The 20,052-nt window shown below is 48.2% G+C and overlaps 1 protein-coding gene across 5 annotated transcripts in view; it reads right to left on the bottom strand.

The window, feature by feature from the left end:
* Luzp1 (leucine zipper protein 1) overlaps positions 1-19,642 on the bottom strand; it is a 91,049-nt gene extending 71,407 nt beyond the window's left edge. For 3 of the 5 annotated variants that reach the window (XM_055610895.1, XM_055610896.1, XM_055610894.1), the window contains exon 1: positions 6,624-6,691. The gene's annotated coding sequence lies outside the window, so the exon portion shown is untranslated. Of the gene's footprint in view, positions 1-6,623; positions 6,698-19,506 lie in introns of those variants that run through there. The other 2 variants (XM_055610898.1, XM_055610897.1) reach the window with 2 other exon arrangements.
* Positions 19,643-20,052: the final 410 nt, after the last annotated feature.

Here is a 20,052-nt window from a genome sequence, read left to right as displayed (position 1 = left end):
GTGCAGGCAAACACAGGCACAGCAAGTGTAATCTGTTTTGCTTTTCAAGACAGGGTTTCTCTGTGTAGCTCTGGCTGTCCTGGACTCTCTATATAGACCAGGCTGGCCTCGAACTCACAAGAGATCCACCTGCCTCTGCCTCCTAAGTGCTTTAATAGTCATACCAAGCTAAATATAATCTTTAAAAAAAAATGTTTTACATATTTGAGAAAGAAGCTTTTGATCCAATAGGATTAACATAACCAAAATGATTTGATAAGAATATAAAGAATATCAATAACAATACCATACAGAAAATACATTTTTTACACTTTTATCACATTCTTATTTATTCACTTTTTTGTATGTGTGTGCACACATGTGGAGGTCAAAGGACAACTTGTAAACTGTTTCTCTCCTTCCACCACATGGGTCTCAAAGCAGACTCGGGCTGTTAGCTTAGTAATAAACACACTGCCTGCCGAACCATCTAGTTCACTAGCACAGGAGACAATAAATTTACTATGACAAACTCAGGATAACAGCAATGAAAAGAAACAGCTGATTCTTTTAGAATAGAAAATATTTAAGGAGTAAAACAGTGCCAGGTGGTGGTTGGTGGTGGTTGGTGGTGGTTGGTGGTGGTTGGTGGTGGCCGGTGGTGGCGCACACCTTAAATCCCAGCGCTCAGGAGAAGAGAAGAGGCAGTTGGATCTCTAAGTTCAAGGCCAGCCTGGTCTACGAGCTCCAGAACAACTAGGAACAAAGAAACCCTGTCTTGAAAAACCAAGAGAGAGACAGATAGAGAAAAAACAAAAACAAAAAAAAAAGATGATACAAAGGTGCTACCTTTAGAGTATAATCACTAAATATTTATTAAATACTACATGTCATACTGTGCTGGGTATTAAGGATACATTCAAAAACAAAACAAATGACTTCTTTGCTCCTACGGAGTGTAGCAGGAAGACAGATAATAATCACACAAGCAGGTGTATCATTATAAACCATAATAGGTTCTATGAAGAAAAGCAACAGAAGCCAGTATTAGGGAATAACGGGAAAGGACTAACAAGACTGGGTGATAAGACGTTATCTCTGATACTCTGCATAGGCTTAGGCACATTGGGAGGCAAAGACAGGTGAATCTGTGAGTTCGACGTCGGCAAAGAAAGCTCCGAGACAGCCAGAATTGTCTGAAACCCTGTCTGAAGGAGGGGAAAAAAAAAAAAAAACTTCCTGAGCAGAGAAGGGATGAAGTCATTTTTAAAAATAATTTAAAAGGATAAAAAGAAGAGCAATTGTTGAACAATCATAAGGACCAGAGTTCAGATCCCAGCACCAACTTAAAAAGCCAGGGGTGCCAGAGTGGTAGCACGTGCCTTTTTTATCTTAGAACTTCAAAAGGCAGAAACAGGTGGATCATTGTGGCCAGCCTGGTCTACAAAGCGAGTCTAGGACAACCAACGCTCCCCTCTCTTGAAAAACGGACGACAAACAATAACAAACAAACAAACAGTGGTTTCACAAGTGCCTGTAACTCCAGCTCCAAGGGATCCAACATTTTCTTTTGGACTTTGTACAATTCATACGGATACCCCATGACAGACAGACAGACACACACACACACACACACACACACACGTCTTGGTCAGAGCATGGTGGTACATGTCTATAGTTCTATAATTCTAGTGCTCAGACAACTGAGGCAGGAGGATACTTATGAGTTCAAGGCCAGCCTAAGATTCATTTAAAAAAAGAAAGAAGGAAAAAATTGGCAGAATACTTACCCAGCATATGCAATCCTCTGCAACACACACACACACACACACACACACACACACACACACAATTATTTCCTCAGCCACACAGAGAGACTGAGATCAGCCTGGGCTATAGGAGACCCTGTCTCAAAACTCAAATTAAATAAGACTGTCCAGATAAAAGAGAGAGGGGCCAAGTATGACATTCTTGAATAACAAACTAAAGGGATGGAAACTTTGGATTATATATAAAGGGAAGGAGTGGCTCAAACAGTAAATAATACATACTATATTTTAAAAGAATAAATGCTGAGTATAGGAAGGGAATTGTGCAATAAAAGAAGAGCTACAAATTCATTAGCACTGAGGAGAGATCACTAAGAACTAAAAGAATACATGAAAACAACAGCAGCATGCCCACTATATTGTAGCTCAATTTTTTTTAATAGTTCGTTTAATTTTATTTTGGTAATAAAGGTATCAGAATCTCTGGGCCTGGAGTTACAGACAGTTGTGAGCTGCCATGTGAGTGCTGGGAATTGAACCTGGATCCTTTGGAAGAGCAGGCAGTGCTCTGAACCACTGAGCCATTTCTCCAGCCCCTGTAGCTCAGTTTTTAATATAGTAACTTAAAGTTTGTTCTTTGAGATACCCCCAACAATACATCATATAATGAAATAAGGAATAATGAAATAAAGATCAACCTGCCAGACCTCAAACATATGGTCTGTCCCTCACAGGGTCTGGCAGTAACTGCACTGAGCTCAGCTCCCTTGTGTATAAAATAAGGATAATAACCACTTCTTAACTATGAAGTAAGCTACTATAATTTTCTCCCTACAGTCACCCAAAACATTGAGTAGTCTGAAGAGTATTTTAATTTAATTATTATTTCCTAATAGTATATGGAGGGAGGGACAATAGTTGATGCTAACAAGAGTTTCCACTCTTAGAAAATTCACAGATGGGAATGAAGGATTGTACAACAGAAACAAATTAAGGAAGAGAGAAAGGGCTAGGCAGTGGCACATGCCTTTAATCCTGGCACTTGGGAGGCAGAGGCAGGTATCACAGCCTGGTCTACAAAGTGAGCTCCAGGACAGCCAAGGCTACAGAGAAACCCTGTCTCAAGAAACCAAAGAGAGAGAAAGATGGGATAAGAAAAAGAAATGTGGGCTGGGGAAATGGCTCAGCAGTTAAGAGCATTGTCTGCTCTTCCAAAGGTCATGAGTTCAATTCCCAGCAACCACATGGTGGTTCACAACCATCTGTAATGTGAACTGATTGCCTCTTCTGGCAGATGTAAATGCAGACAGAACACTCATATATATATAAAATAAATAAACCTTTTAAAAAAATAAGAAATAGAAATGTGGCTTCTTCTAGATTCTAGAAGTTCTTCAGGAAAGGTTTTTAGCATTTCGTAAGACAGATTTGAGCCAAATCAACTGAATCAAATTCAATGACTCAAGGAAAGTATAAGAAGAAAGAAAAAAATCAGATGTCTTCCTAGCAAGCCACAATTTCTGCCTAATGTATCCTCTCCTTTTTATAATATTGACTAAAATAAGTCAGAGATCAACATTAAGGATAAATTTGTTACATGTGGGAAGGCTTTCAACCATTACACAGGGTCCCCACCCTTAAGTCTTATGCGGACATGTTATGTTACTATAACACTTTAAAGGGCTGGAGAGATGGCCCAGCAGTTAAGAGTACTGGTTACTTTTCCAGACAACCTGGGGTTCAATTTCAACACCCACATGGTAGCTCACAGCTGTTTGTAATTCCAGTTCCAGAAGACCCAAACCCTCACAAAGATATACATGCCGGTCAAACAACAATACACATAAGAATAAAAATAAATCATTTTAATGTAATATTTTAAGCATTTAATATGTATACAAGCTACCATTTCAAAGGTAAATGCCCACCATTAAATATTAAAGGTTTCTCTATTTCGTACCAAGTTGGCATACAGACTCCTTAGTATTCACTCTGATCTCAGAGTATAAAAGCACAGAAACCTCCTAACCTTCCTTGGGATCAATGTGTTAGTAATTCCTTTTTTAAAAAAAAGTTTAAAAGAATAAAAGTAGTAGTGATTTCACAACCATACATTATTTCTTGGTCAAGGCCCAAACTATAGACCTAATATTGGCCAATTAGATCATATATAAACTATGTATAACATATGAATTCAGCAAATAAATTTATTATTATGTGCATCAAAATTTGTAACAAATCCTTCAGGTTAAATTAGCTGAGTCCTACAAGCAGTGTGCTTTACCGAGTTGGTACTGTCCCCAAACTGTTAGATGAAAATGTTTCAATTTTTGGATCCTGAATGTCAGCTTAATGGTGGCCTCTACTGCAGGATCACTACACCTTTCTGCCAGCTTCCGTTATATAGATGAAATATGTCATCAGCTTACGTATCCATTGTTCTAATACAAATGTCTCCAACATAAGCAAAACATTATGCACTTATTGTATACAGTACATATTTTTATATGGTCTTCTTTGTACCAAACACATCACACCTCCAAAGTATACTGACAACACTCTGGAAGAAGGCTATTTATTGTAAAATACATGAGTGTTTTTACTGGGTCCACAGTGACACAGTGGGCTGATTCAAAAATGTAGAAACTAAAGCTTTCCGTTCCTGAGGGAGCATGCATAGTGGATTTAAAGTGGATTTAACTGCGGACCTTCCACACTAACTTGGTGTTGAATTCCAGTGCCACTTCTTACTGGGGTTATGCATGAGCTTGGACTAGTCACTTTTACATTCTGACCTTCCATTTGCTCAACTAGCAGTTCACAGACTTGTTGAGAGGACTAAATAATATACTCACCATTACTAATTCCCTTTCTTGGTCTTCAGGCTTAAAAACAAAAACAAAAACAAAAATAAAAAAAAACAAGGAAGGCTAATTACCAATCCGTGTTACAGGAGCTGGAGAGAGGGCAAAATGTTTAAGAGCCCTTCTTGCTCTTCCAGTAGACCAAAGTTCAGTTTCCAGCACACAAGTCAGGCAGCTCCCAATCATAACTGCCTATGAATGAAAACTCCGCGGGGGGGGGGGGGTGTCAATCCTGAGAGAGGTCCTGAACTCATGTGAACATTCCCATACACAGGGACACAATTAAATAAATAAATCTTTCTAAAATCCATGTTACCGGTGGGTGGTCAGCTGTCAAACTATTACTTCCTGCCTTCACAGTCCAATCCATCCCTTATCCATCCCACTATTTCTAGCTTTTTAAACTTTAGTTGCTATGTTTAGAAAAGTGATTTAATTTTAGAAACCTGGAAAATTCTTCTGAGCAAATTGAGCAAAACCTTAATCTGCCCCAAGGGGAAATTCTGTGCAAAACAATTATTTCTAACAAGAGAAGAATTTTCTATGGGGGTTATAGAATTTAACCACACAAATGCCACCAAAGCTGCACACAGAGTGACAGAAGCAATCTGGAACACACTGTACAGATTTTCCAAAAGGAAATAGCCTTTTGGAAAGGGTTTGCTAAATCTTCCTAGGTGATCTGAATTCTTCCCGGCTCTGTCACCAGTCCAGATAGTTAAGCCAGAACCACAGCAGTTGGTAAAAAAGAAAACGCTGGACAAACCTCAGCTCTCAAAAATATCCCCCAAAAGGCAGGGAGGTCCAGAGAGTATTTTTTTTTTTTTCCCTCAATGGACAGAAAAGCCACCACGAGGCGCTCAGAGGCATAATTCTTTCCTCCAAGGTCATTCAAGTCAGTGGAGAAGGTGCGACAGAGAATCTGCAAGCTCCTCGGGAAAGCACACTGCGGAGATTTTTTTTTTTTTTTTTTTGGGGGGGGGGGGGGGGGGGCGGGGGGGGGTGGCCTGCTCTCTTCCCCTCTCCCACCCCGAAGTGTGAGCACCCGCCTCGGCATTTCCGAAACAAGCCGCAACAAGCTCTGCAGTGTTAGGAAAGGGGCTGACGCGATGGAGAAACAGATGCTCCGAAGATGGGTCTCCCTCGGCCGGCGCAGGCTCCCGCGAGGTGATTAACAGGGACCGCAGGCACCTCGGAGGGGTCCCCACCGGGCAGACGAAGCCCCCCGCCCCGCCGCGCCGGGACGCCGGCTCCCCCCACCCCCCTCGCTCGTCGGCCGGCCAGCCGCAGGCCAAAAGAAGAGAAGAAAAAGCGGCTCCCGAAACCGCACTTCATTCCTGCGCTTCGGGAAGCCATGGCTCCCTTCCCCGGCGGGCCGCGCGCGGGGCGGGGTGCGCGCTGCGGAAAGTTCTCCGCGGCGGCGGGAGGGGGCCGGCGGCGGCCCGGGCGCCCCTGCGGATTCCACCATTAATTAGTCCTCGGGACTGTCGACTGGCAACTTAAACAAAGCGAATGCCTCGAATTCCTTCCCGGGCCGCGGCGCCCCGGCCGCAAGACGGAGCCGCGCGCCGCGCCGGCGGGAGCGGACGCCCCGGGGCCTCCCCCGCGTCCCCCGCGCGCCGCGTCCCGCACGCCGGCCGCGGCCCTTCCTGTCCGCTCACTTCCTTCCTCCGCGGCCGGCCGCCCCGCCGAGCCCGCGGAGCACCCCGACGCCTCCCGGGCCGCCGCGGCCGCGTCGCCCTCGCCCGGCGGCTCCTCGGTCTCCTCAGAAACCTCCCTCCCCCTCCTCAGGGGAAGCAAAAAAAAAAAAAAATCTCCGAGTCTCCCCCTCCAACTCCGGCCACTCTCCCGGGCTGGCCCGCCGCAGACCTCCCGTGCCCGGCTCCGCTTCCAGAAGCCTCGCGCACTCCCCGCCGACTCCGGGCACGCCGGCCGAGCCCTCCCCACGACCGCGACGCGCAAGCCGGGCCCGCGGGCCGCCCGGCCGGCTGCACTCCCGCCGCCGCCTCACCTCAGCGGCTGCGGCCCGCGCTCCCGCCGCCGAAGGATCCGGCGCTCCGCTCCCGGCGGCCGGCGCCTGCTCAGCCTCCCCGGACTGACAATGAGGGGCGGGGCCTTGTGTGGCGTCACGCTCTGTGGGCGGGGCGGAGACCGGGCCACGCCCCCACGGAGCTTCCTTCTCCCTCCCACTTCCAAGCCCAGGGTTTGAACCCAGCCAAGTTTTCATTGCCTTCCTCGCTGCGGTGCCCAGGATCTGGGCTAGGCTCCGAAAGGAACCTGACTTGGAAAGCCAGGCTGAACTTAAAAGGGACGCTCCCAGTAGCCGTGCGAGGGTGCAGTAAGATCATCCATGCAAAGAGATTAGGGCCTGAAATGGAGTAATCGCTCCACTGTTACTCCGCGAGTGTGGAGAAGAGGCTTGGGCGCGCCTCCGAGGTCATGAGTTCTAGTCTCACTACCTCCACATTCATTCCTCAGGTGCTGCCAGGAAAGCCCTTTCTCCTTCTTTAAAATGGGAATCGGTGGTGGCCAGGTGGTCTCAGAAAAGTCTTATGTGCAAGGGCCCGGCGAAGGGGGAAAAGGACTTTTGAAGGTGGCAAAGGACCCACCCCCAGGAGAATACCGTCCACAGTCAGAGACGTTTTCTCTGTGGACGCCCTCCCACGCGCTGGCACCCAGCAGTCCGCGCAAGCCGGGACACAGATGGGCTAGGAGCTGCTTCCTCTCTGACTGCTGCAGTATGGTTGGTCTCTGGAGACGCCTCTTGTGTAAGCTCTTTATTGCCTATGGAACAGAGGCCAAATCCGTGGCCTGGTATGCACACTTCCTACCTTCACACACACACACACACACACACACACACACACACACACACACACGTGCACACACTCTAAAGTTTACCCAGACTTCCTTCAGCACACCCACTGCTTTCCCACATCTGGCCCTTTGCTCATCTCTTTTCCTCCTCACCTCATCTCCTGGGCATGTCCTCCTAGCTTCCCCCAGGCAAAAGCCAACCCCCTAGGCTCTCAGGACCTCGACCTCAAGGCATTGACTTGAGCTCTCACAGGGCCATGGACACATTATAACTTGTGTCCAGTTGGGTGTGGCGGTGGCATATGCCTGTGATCCCAGCGCTCAGGAGGGAGGTGCAGTAGTAGTCCCAGACAAGCTGGGCTGAGTAAAAGAACGTGCCTTTTAAAAAAGTAATGCCAGTCAGCTGGGTGGTGCTCATGCTCGGGAGGAAGAGGCAGGCGGATCTTTGTGAGTTCGAGGCCAGCCTGGTCTACAGAGCAAGTTCCAGGACAGCCAGGGCTTCACAGAAAAACCCTGTCTCGAAAAACAAATAAGTAAATAAATGAATAATAAAGCCAGTCATGGCCATGCATGCTGATAGGCAAATACTGAAGAAGATGAGACAGGAGGATCCCTAGCCTGGAGTACCCTTCGGGCTGGAGATATACTTCAGTTCGAAGAGCATTTGTCTGTATGCACGGTGTCCTCCTGGCTTTAATTAGCTCATAGACTGATGTGGTACCCCACACCTGTAATTCCAGCACTCAGCAGGAAGAGATAGGAAACTCAGGAATTCAGATTCAGAGGCTGGCATGGTGGCACACAGCGGCCTTTAATCCCAACGTTTGGGAGGCAGAGGCAGGCAGAGCTCTGTGAGTCTGAAACCAGCCTGGTCTACATAGGGAGTTCCAGGACAGCTAGAGTTATGTAATGTAGTGAAAATCCTAGCTCAAAAAAATATTTTTTTCCACATTCAGTGCTGGGTAGATGGCTTAGTGGTTGCGGCATTTTTCAGAGGACCCAGGTTTAGTTCCCAGCCCCCACATGGCAGCTCACAACAACCTGCAGCTACAGTTCTGAGAGAGAGCTAATGCCCTTTTCTGGTCTTTGCAGGCATCAGGCACATATATAGTAGCAAAACAATCTTCCACATAAAAAAATAATAACAACTAAAAAATAAAGTTTGTTGTTGCTATTTTTGAGACAAGGTTTCTCTGTGTAACCCTGGCTGTCCTGGATCCTGCTCTGTAGACCAGGCTGGCCTCGAACTCAGAGACTCACCTGCCTCTGCCTACCAAGTCCCGGGATTTCATACAATAAAGTTTTTTGAAAGAAAAGTAAGGCCAACCTCAGCACCACAGTGAGTTTGAGGCCATTCTGGGATACATAACACCCTGTCTCTAAATAACTAAATAGACTTTCCACCAGTCTCTTAGTGATTTCCAGGCACGAGAACCTACACACGTTTGTGAAATTCAACTTGTGATACCACAAACCCATTTCCCAGCTCATAGGCATCACTGAGCCTCAGTCCCTCCACCTGTGAAATGAGAACAATTATATGGTCCTGGTGGTACTCATTTAACCTGGATTTAGAACACCAGCTCAGCGGTAGAGCATTTGCCTTCCATAGCACAAGGTCCTGGGTTCAGTTCCCAGCACCCAAAGATTAATTAATTAATCATTAAATATGATAAGCCAACCATAGTGATACATGTCAGTAATTTCAACACTTCGGAGGGACTGTAAGGTTGTGTAAAGCCTGGGCCACACAGTGAGATGCTGTTTCAAATAATAATAATAAGTAAAATAACTGTGATATTACGTAGAAAGCACCAGGCACAAACAGTACAGTTGTCATTCTTATTTTTCAAAATTACCACTATCAGAGATATTTCTAGCTTCTAATGAACATCACACAGTGTCCTTTGATGACCCACCCAGTCACCAGGTTGGCGGTAATGCGTTGTTATCACGGGAGTTCAAGGCCATACTGGGCCATATGACATTAAGACCCTGTCTCAAATGCTGGACGTGGTGCTGCACGCTTGTAATCTTAGCACTCTAAGAGGCAGAGGCAGGTGGATAGCTGTGAGTTCGAGGCCAGCCTGGTCTACAAAGTGAGTCCAGGACAGCCAATGCTACACACAGAAACCCTGTCTCAAAAAACCAAAAAACAAACAAACCAAAACAACCCTGTCTCAAAAAAAAAAGAAAGAAAGAAAGAAAGAAAGGGAAAAAAAGGAAAAGGAAAAATTCACCATCATTTCACAGGGGAAGACCTCTAGAGTCCAACATAAGGAAGAGGTTTACTGAAAGTGGCCATCAGGACAGAAACCAGTTCCCCAGTCTCCAGACCCCAGGTGGATTCTTCAGGCCCCAGGGCATGTGTCTTGGCACAGCTCCCAGCTGACAGCTGCAAGTCCTCCTTGCAGGTTCTTGCAGCAGAGTGACCTGCTTCTGCTCTAGGCCTCCTCACAGAGAGACGGATGTGAGTTAGGCTGCTCTTAGCTGCAACACGGCCTTTCAAAAGAACCAGAGCAAGGCACTGGGCATTTCCAGAACACCAGCCTGTGGGAAGAGGGGAAGGGCTTTCTGATTAATTTCCTGTGTTGCAGATAGGCAAATAGCTGTCCTGAAATGCCTGGGCTAGTTCCCAAGGGCCCCTAAAAACTGTGGTTTATTTTTAGACTAGGAGATTCAGAAATGCTACTTCCCATGAAAAGTAAGCATGATCACAGGACTGCTTCAGACAGGTAAAGGGCCTTTCCTCTCTGCTAACACTGACTGAAGGCACCGAAACCATTCAGAAGGGACAGCCAAGCACTCACAGGGAAGGGTCCGAAGGTAGAACTTTCTCTGAAGTGTTCATGATGCCTGCCATTGATCACTTACAACTCATTCAAGGCAAAAGCTTTGGAATGGGACAGGTCAGGAGTCAAATTATAACTCCGTTTATCAGTTATGGAACCTCAGACTTCCAAATCTCTGCCCCCAGTTTCTCATCTGCAAAATGAAAACTCTGCCTACCTCCTTCAGTGGCTGTTGTGGATTGAATGAATAGTGTATAGAAGAGCTGTTGAAAACCTAGCACTCATCCAGCAGTGGTGGCACAGGCCTTTAATCCCAGCACTTGGGAGGCAGAGGCAGGTGGATCTCTCTGAGTTCATAGGCCAGCCTAAGCTACAAAGCAAGTTCCAGGAGAGCCAGGGCTACACAGAGAAACCCTGTCTCAAAAAAAAAAAATTAAACAGGGCTGGAGAGATGGCTCAGAGGTTAAGAGTGCTGGCTGTTCTTCCAAAGGTCCTGAGTTCAATTCCCAGCAACTACATGGTGGCTTACAACCATTTAGAATGAGATCTGGTGCCCTCTTCTGGCTTGCAGGTGTGTGTGTGTGTGTGTGTGTGTGTATGTGTGTGTGTGTGTGTGTGTGTGTGTGTTTTATTGGGAACTGAACCCAGGCTTTCATGCATGCTAGGCAAGTGCTCTACTACTGAGCCACACCCCCCACCCCCAGCACCATGTCCTCCCAATAAGTCTCCCATGCATTGGCCTCTGGGCTAGAAAGAGAACTAAACAGACCTGTCCTCAAGGAGCCTTTAGTAAAAGGAGCAGGTCTGCAGGACCAGGCAGAAGGAGGTGTGTGCGGAGTGAGGTTAGCTGCTGCAAAGAGTAAGCCACAGGAGCACAGATGTGCTTGAAGCCTGTGGTTTATAATATGTGTTTAGCCTACATATAGGGAGAAAAAAAAATCAGAGACCAATAAGAAAAAAAAAAAAACAAAACTAAAATAACTGCCACGTTTTTCCCCCCATTCTTTTTGTTTTGTCTGTGTGTTTATAAGAACCTTCCCAAAAAGACCTGACTGAATGCTAAGAGGGAGGAAAGTGGGTGAAAATTACAGCCGCAATACATATTAGCAAGAGGTACCTGTGCCAACTGTGTTTAGTGCCACAGAAAATCCCAAAGGTATCTGGGTGTGGTATCACATGCCTATAATCCCAGCACTCCAGAAGTAGAGGCAGGAGGATCAGCTCAAAGCCAGCCCGGCCTACATAAGACACCTTTTCCAAAATCAAAAGTTCTACAAAGCTCATCCCCATTTTTTTGGTGGGGTCCCAGTAAATGCTTCTAAAAATACAGAATTCTTTGGCCAAGACTCGGGATGCCAGCAAACATATATCCATTCATTCAGCTTCAGCCCGGAGAAAAACTGAGATTTGAAATTTAGGAGCTGGGCCATACGTCCATGCAGAGCATATGCTGAGCCTCTGCAGGGCCCGAGATTTTATGCTTAACAGGCACACAAGTAGTGGGGGCACTGTGTGTGTACAGGTTTGGGGGAGGGCACAAATCCCCAGCTATCCCACTTACCAGCTTCACCAACTCAAATATGAATCTCTTCCGGGCACATCCTCACGAACACACCTAGAAAAGACCAGGGCATTTCATACCCCCGACATACTGACAGCTAAAAATCAGCCCGCATACTGATGTCCCCCTCACCCCAAGAACGGCAAGCTGGCAGCTCTTGTGTCCTGTGTGCCTAAACTCGCACTTTCATTTTTCCCCATGGTATCTTCCTGCAATTCACTTCTTTTACAAGCAGCACGTATTACTCTGTCATCAGAAAATAAGGCAGTAAAAGCATATATAAAAAGAAAGCTAACCAAGCCGGAGTTAGCTCACCTGTGTTGGTTTGCAAACAATAAATTATAGCGCAATGATGAATGAGGCCAAGGAGCAAAGTCTCACAGGAATCGAGGAAAGTGAGAGTGGGGAGGGATGAAATCACCTGCCTCCGAGCGGCATGTTTTCTAAGTTCTTTCATGTTCCAGAGTTCCCATACTATACCCATTTCATTCACTCATCCACAAGCACCCATGAACCCTTCCTTGAGCATAAACTAAGAATCACGATTGACTGTGCTACACCAACTATGTCATGTTAGAGGAAGCCTTTATCGCTCTTCTTTTTTAAAGATTTTTTTTTTTTTTTTTTTTTTTTTTTACTATTTATACAGCATTCTACCTGTATGTGTGCTTGCGCACCAGAACTGGGCACCAAATCTCACTATAGATGGTTGTGAGCCACCGTGTGGTTGCTGGGAATTGAACTCTGGACCTTTGGAAGAGCAGCCAGTGCTCTTAACCTCTGAGCCGTCTCTCCAGCCCTATTGCTGTTTTTTTAATTGGGGAAACGCGGCTTAGAGGTAAAGAAAGTCACAGAGGCAACATTGCTTGTCTAAAACCACACATTTATTTGAACCTACCCCAAGAGTCGTGTAAAACCAAGGGCCGAGTCCTTGAAGCTCAGGATGGAGCTCAGTGGTAGTCAGCTTTCTTAGTGTGAGCGAGGCTTGGGATCCCTCCTTGGCATTGACTCCACCTTCAAAGGGGGGGGGCTGGAACAAGCCACTAAATGCTTCGTCAGTCCCCACCCCTCCTCAGGATAAACACATACGGTGACACTTTATGCAAATTAAATACTTCGTATGTTATAGTGGAAATGAAATCCATTATCCCAGCCCTCTAGGGGCTGGGTGTCACTCATCTCTGGCCCTTGTGCTGCTCGCCCCCATTAGTGTTTATCTCCAGGGCTGTTTAACCCCTGTTAGCACACATTTAGAACCATCTTCCTCGCACAAACCCACTTCGTTTCCCTCCCTGTCAGGTCCGGGACCTCCTCGGAGATGGAACGCTGCTTATTCATTTCTGGCGCTTTTCTGCCCTTAATGCAGCGCTTGGCACGCCTCTGTCCATTCCTTCACCCTTTCTTTAAACTTCACAACAAATGGCTGAATGTTTAACATGTGTCAGGGCTTCGCACGCTTGCTCTAGTAAAGGTCCTTCACTCTGGGACTTTTGAAGTGGAAAGACGGGGCACCGAATAACTGTTTAATAACATTAGCGTAAGTGTTACAAGGAATCAGGCCGTATGCTATGAGGGACAGAGGGATGCAGGGTGGGGGCTTGGTCTAGGAGAGCTGGAAGACTCCTTTAAGAAGACACCATGGCCTGGGCGCTCGGAGTAATAAACCTACTCAAGACCACACACCTGGTGAGGGGAAAAGGCTGGGACTTAGGCCTGGGAATGACTGATTCCAACGCCCCTGCCCTACTAGAAAGCACCGCCCTGTCATGTCCTCCATCTTTTTTCCTCCTTGGCTCGTATTGGAGAAAAAAAAAAAGGATCACGGTCCGACCATCACAGCAGCCTCTTCAAGGTCTTGAGATTTGGCCTCAAGAAACTAAATCTCCGGCCGACAAGCACAAAGTTGCGAGCAGAGAAGCCCTGAGCCTAACGCCAACGGCTCCGGCAACTTCCTAGCGACGAGGTGGACCACTCACCCACGTCCCCCAAGCGCGTCGCCCCCTCGGAGCGAGCTGTGGGTGCGCGCCCTCCCTCCCTCCCTCCCTCCCCGCACCCCGGCGCGGCGCCGCCCGCGGGATCGCGGCCACGCGGCTGCCGCACTGGCGCAGGGATGGGTTGCGGCAAGGGGCGCGCGGCGGCGGTGACAGCTCGCGGCAGCGGGGACGCGGCGACGCGGCAGCTCCGGCTCTTCCCACCCACGGGCAGGGCGTTCCCGCCAGCGAGCTTCCTGCAGCCGAAGGCCGGGGCGGAGGGCCCCGGGGCCCGGCAGGCCGGGTTCCTGGCTTTCTCTGCGTTTCCTGACCGGGGGATGGGGCCCGCGGCGCACTGCTCCTTCCCCGGAACCCGGCCAGGAAGCCGCGTCCCTGGGAACTCGGGGGTCCTCCTCTGCCGGGAACGCACGGTGTGTGCGTGTGTGTGTGTGTGCGCGTGCGTGTGTGCGTGTGTGTGTGTGCGCGCGCGTGTGTGTGCAGGCATGTGTGTGCGTGCGTGCGCGCGCGTGTGTGTCAATCTTTGGAACCGGGCGGGAGGCCACACACTTATCCCAGATTCCAAGCCCCTGATGTCAGCCTGTTAACTCCATCCTTCGGATGAGAACACTGAGGCTGAGAGATACAGGGCGAGCGAGCGCTCGGGGATCCGAGGACAACTTACAGGCTCCATTTGAACTCAAGCCGTCCTGCTTGTCACAACAGGCTTTACACACTGGGGCAGGAATCTGACAACCAGAGAGGTCACGTGGGTTCCTCACCCTACAGCCATGTAACTCAGAGAGGAATCTGACTCCAGGCTTCTGGACCTCAGGCCGGTCCATTCATTACCCTGCCTCCTCGGTGTAGTTCAGTAACCCGGAGGGTTAGGACCTTATCTCATTTGTGAGTACCTCAAACGCCCACCCAGAACTCAGCACTAAGCTGTTATCTCGGAGAAGACCACGAAACCTGGCACCCAAGCTAACGGGCATCCTACCTAACTCTTTCTACGACCTTAAAAACTAGTGAGGATTCTGCCTCTCTCTGACTGTTTCTTGTCATGGTGTTCGCCGTGGTTCCTTCCCCGGTGAACAAAAGTTTGGTTTAAACTGCAAATGTAAAGCCGGTAGATGGGCTCATCCTTAAAACGTCTGCCGCACCATCTTTAGGACCCACAAAAAAGCTGGGTGTGGCCAGGCGTTGGTGGCGCACACCTTCGAATCCCAGCACTCTGGAGGCAGAGGCAGGCAGATCTCTAAGTACAAGGACAGCCTGGTCTACAGAGCCAATTCCAGGGCAGCCCGGGCTACACAGAGAAACCTTGTCTAAAAAAAAAAAAAAAAAAAAAAGCTGCTGTGGCTGCCCAAGCCTGTAACCCTATCTATCAGTGGGGGGCAGAGACAAACAAAACACCGGAATACCTGAGGCTCATTGGCTAATCAGCTTAACTAAACCAATGAGCTTCAATTTCAGCTAAGAGAGTCTATCTCCCAAACTACAGGTGGTAAGAGACTGAGGAGGGATGCTGACATTCGGCCTCCATGCATCCGTGCACACGACAAACACGATTTTTAAAACATGGAAATGTTCTGTGTGCCTGTGTCAGAGAGGAAGCTATGCACACATGCTGTGGAGGCCAGAGGTCAACACGCTCAGTTGCTCTCCACTTCATTCTTTTTCTTCAGATTCATTTTGTTTTTTAAATTGTGTGTGCATATGTGTGTAAGTGTGAGTGCAGGTACCTTTGAGGCCAGATGAGGGCGTCAGATCCCCTGGAGCTTTAGTTACAGGGGTTTTTTTTTTGTTTGTTTGTTTGGTTTTTTTGGTTTTTTTGTGAGCTGCAATGTACTTGCTGGTAACTGCACCCAGGTCCTCTTCAATGCTCTAACCACTGAACCATCTCTCCAAGCTCTCTCCTCTTTTTTTTTTTTTTTTTTTTTGGAGGCAAAGCCTTTCATTGAACCTAAAGCTCTCTACTTCAGATAGGCCAGCTGGCCAATAAACTCCAAAGATCCATTTCCCTAGTGCTGAGATTACACGACACATTCCCGAGCCATCTCCTCAGCCCTAAATGCTCTTTTACCCATGGTTTCTTGCAAGCAAGGCAAGCCCATTTTCCTTCTTGTGGCCAGCCTGTATCCATACATACATGAGCTGGACCTGTGTCAGCTATTCAGTAGAGAGGCCTCCCCTCCGTGTTTAGAGCTGTTTCAGAGAAAAGCAGCCCAGACTACATTTTTCCAGCCCTTCTTGCAATTACTATGTGACTCCTTTCTACCAATGGGACGGTGGCAAGGATGACGTGGGCACCACATCCAGGCCAACGTGGTTAAGAAGTATGCATGTGCTCTTCCATCTGCCAACTGGATGCCAACACCAGGGTGACCTTGGAAGCCACACATTGAATGTGGCAGAGTCTGAGTCAGTCTGGGTTTTACTCAGTCCCTATGCTGGCCAGGGCATACACTGGAAGAGCTTCATTTCTCTACTACATTTTCAGATATATGTGTATATTGTGTGTGTGTTTGTGTGTGTGTGTGTGTGTGTGTGAGTTCACGTGTGTGCAAGTGCAGGCTTTCATGTATCGCTCTGAGACTGATGTCCTGTGTCTTTCTCCATCACTCTCCACCTTAGGTATTGAGGCAGGTTCCCCACTGAACCCAGGGCTCTCTGGCATTGCTGCTCTAGCTCACTGGCTTGCTTTAGAGATCCCATCTCCCCTTCCATGCTCTGGAGTTCTGAGGGGGGCCACCACACCCACCTGACTCTTAAGTGGGCTGGGTTTGGGGGTAGGCATCCAAACTGCCATCCTCACCCCACACGACAAGCGCCTTACTCACTGAGCCATGGAACAGCTTCCTTTTAGTCAGGCAATGAAATGCCAGCATTAGTCTGAATTTCGTGAATGCAGGGCTAACGCGCGCAGAACTACAGAATGCAGAACTCTCGCTGTTCTATCCTCTCGGAGCTGCTCAAAGGCACTCCTCCTGTGTGGCTGCGACCAGCTGGCTCAGCCGGCCTGTCAAAAGGTCTCTATTCAGCGCATAAATGTCTTATGTCCTGCCGATTCCAAAAAGGGTTTGGAGGTGGCTTCCGCTGCAGCCTAAAGACCATTTGATCAATAATTAAAGAGCAGGAATCAAGGAGTAATGAAAGCCTGGGCAGAAGGCCAGGGAAGAAGGAAGGAAGAAACACGAAAATCCGACTAGAGCAGCAAGGTGATGGAAAGTCTTCTAAGGACAGAGGCTGTGACTTAACCCAAACCGTGGCTCTGGGTTTTCCTGGCAGTCAAAGCAAAGAAGGAGGCAGGATGTGCTTCAAATTGTATAGGAATTAGTAGACGTGATTAAGAGCACAGTGCCTGGAGACAGTGCTGTGTTAATTAACCAGCTTTCTCCCCCCCCCCCCGTGCCGGCGACTGAATCTAGAGCCTTCTGCCTACCAGACAAGCTGCCTAGCATTAGCCATGTTATTTTGAAACCCAGCTCTTCCACTTAGCAGTCACACAACCCTTGAACTTCTCTGTTCAAGGCCCTCTCTTTGGGGGTTACTTGGGGAGATTAAATGAATCAAGTGAGGAGTGTGAGGCTCGGACAGGAGGCCTGGCATGAGAGAGCTTGTGTATGAGAATTCATTATCGGGTTGGTAGCATGTGTCTCACAGGTGCACGTGAGGTTCTGGGTTCCGTTCCCAGCACCTCGTCTCCCCAAAGAAGTTTTGTTCTGATCTGACTGCAAGAATCAGGCCAGTGATTTGGGGAAGGTTCATGTTTCAAGTCTCCCCGGCAAGTGTCGTGCAAATAGCAGGGTTGGTGCTGCCAAGCTGACAACTGCTGTGCCCTGTGTTGCACGTTTCTCTTAGTGGCGTTCGGCCCAGTTCCACTCACTGGGTAATTCTAGTGCTGAGAGAACCTTGGGCTCTAAGTTGCATTGACCTATCCACAGGCCAAGTAACTGTAGCTCTGTATACAGGTATTACCTGTTTTCAGCCTTGGTTTCCCCAGCCACACAATGGGCTGAAGAACAAGTGGGACCTACCTCATACAGCGGCCATAATGAGCAGCTTTAAGAGCATGCATTAAGGGCTGGGTGTAACTCAGTGGTCAAGCCCAAGTGAGGCCTTGGGCTCAATTTTCCAGTGTGCTAGAAAGGAGGAGGAGGAGGAAAGGGAGGAGGGGAGGGGGAGGCGGAGAAGGGGGAGAAAGAAAGAAGATAAGAAAAGGAAAGGAAAAAACAAAAACAAAATAATAACGTCGGACCTGGAAAGATGGCTCCGTGGTTAAGATCACTTAGTGGGTAAAGCATAAGGACTGGAGTTCAGAACCCAGCACTCACTCCCCCCGAGACAGAGTTTTTCTGTGTAGCCTTGGCTGTCCTGGGCTCACTTTGTAGACCTCGCCCGGCTCAGCACTCACATTTTGAAAAGTGGCTGGGGTCTTCTGGTTGCTGGCCTTAGCTCCAGGTTCACTGAGACATCCTGTCTCAAAGAAGTAAAGACAGTGGAGAGTGATGGAGCAGAACACCTGATGTCCTTCTCTGCCCTGTGTGTAAGTACTGACAAGTGCACATACACACACTCACAGGCACATAACTTACACACATACAAAAACAAAGGGTAAAAAATATAACAGGAAGACAGCTGATCAAGGTGGCTCACATGTTATCCCAGCACTCAGGGAGGCATACGCAGGCTGATCTCTGTGAGTTCGAGGCCAGCCTGGTCTACAGAGTGAGTCCAGGACAGCCAAGGTTACACAGAGCAATCTTGCCTTGAAAAAAACCAAACACTAAATAAATAATAAATAAACAAACAAACAAAAATAAAATAAATTAAAGCAGGGATATATACACGAAGTTTATCACAGTAACTGGGATTAGAGGAAACCTTCAATGCACAAGCACAAAACAAGAAAGCAAACAATGAAATGGAATGGAGGCTCTTTCCTAGAAGCCCAGGAAAATAACTTTGAGTGTTTAAACAAGGGCACAGCCACAGCTCCTTCCTCCAGAAGGTGGCCCTGGACTGACGAGGTTGTTTCTTTGCCTTTGGCTACAATTCCCTTGGCCTAATTCCAGGTGGTGTCAGCCTGGGGCTGACCTGATTTTAAAACCCACCCTGGCTTGAAGAGGTACAGGCAGGCCAGAAAGAATACCCACCTACATAGCCACAGGCTCTCTGAGGGATGGAGAAAAGCCTGAAGAACCTGAAACTCCCCTTTCTGGGTGTTCTCTGACACCCCCCCAAATTATTTTGAGCCTTAAACACATCACCTTGTCCAGCACCCAAGACAGCCTCAAAGGTTGATGTTACCCATAACACATTTTACCTTTTATGTTTTATTTAGCATTATTGTCGTGTGTGTGTTTGTTGGGGGCGGTGTGCACGCCACAGAACGTGTGGAGGTTAGAGGACCATTTTGTGGCGTCGGTTCTCTCCACTTTCATGTGGGTTTTGAGGATCTAATCCAGGTCATCAGGTACCGGCTGAGCCATCTCCATGGCCCTATAACCACATTTTACAGAGATAGTGACTTGGCCGTGGTTAACAGCCAATAATTAGCGGAGCTGGCACCTGAAAGAGAAGTTTACCACCGGTCCGTGTCCTAATGGAATGCCCTGCTCTGTGCATGCCACCCCCCCCCCATCTGGTTTCTCTCTTATCCATTTTCTCTCCCTTCTAGGATATACCAGCTAGAGAACCGATCTCCTTGGCCTAGGGAAGCCCCCTGCCCTGTGAGAACTAACAGCTACTTACCCAAGACAAGCAGTTTCTGTGGGATCCTAGGGTCCCATGGAAAGGTCTTGGTGGATGGATGGAAAATTAACCCCAGCCGTCATCACCCCCATTCAGCCTGCAGCTCTGCCTCTCTGTCTCCAGACTTTTCCACCTTCCTTCCTCTGTCTACACATAGCTCAAGGGTGGTACGCTCAGTCCCCAGGGCTCCATGCTGTCCTCCCGCTGAATAACCTTCGGTAGCTCCCTGGTCCTCCCAGGATAAAGTTCAAAGCAGATAGCTTGCTTGAGTTCCCAACGTCCAGCCAACTTCTCATCTAGTCCTCCCTTTCTTCTAGGCCTTCCTCAGTCCTGTTCCCGCCTCCCTCACCCCGAGTATCTCAAACCGTTCAAAGTTTCCAGCCTCTGAGCCTTTGAACTTACAGTTCCCTGTGCGGTGTAAGCTGGGCAGAGGGCTGATTGAGCCGCTGGGCCTGAGCTGAGCTGTGGAGCGATCAGATCCAAGAGCAGCCAGGGCCTTCCCGGAGAGGTGGCAGACACTTCTGCCGTCTGGTACAACGTCATCAG

The sequence above is a fragment of the Psammomys obesus genome, unplaced genomic scaffold (genome assembly GCF_907164565.1).
Source record: "Psammomys obesus unplaced genomic scaffold, mPsaObe1.curated_primary_1811, whole genome shotgun sequence".
In the NCBI taxonomy this organism is placed as follows: domain Eukaryota; kingdom Metazoa; phylum Chordata; class Mammalia; order Rodentia; family Muridae; genus Psammomys; species Psammomys obesus.
Note: the sequence above shows the minus strand (reverse complement) of the source record. Positions and strands in the feature narration are given on the sequence as shown.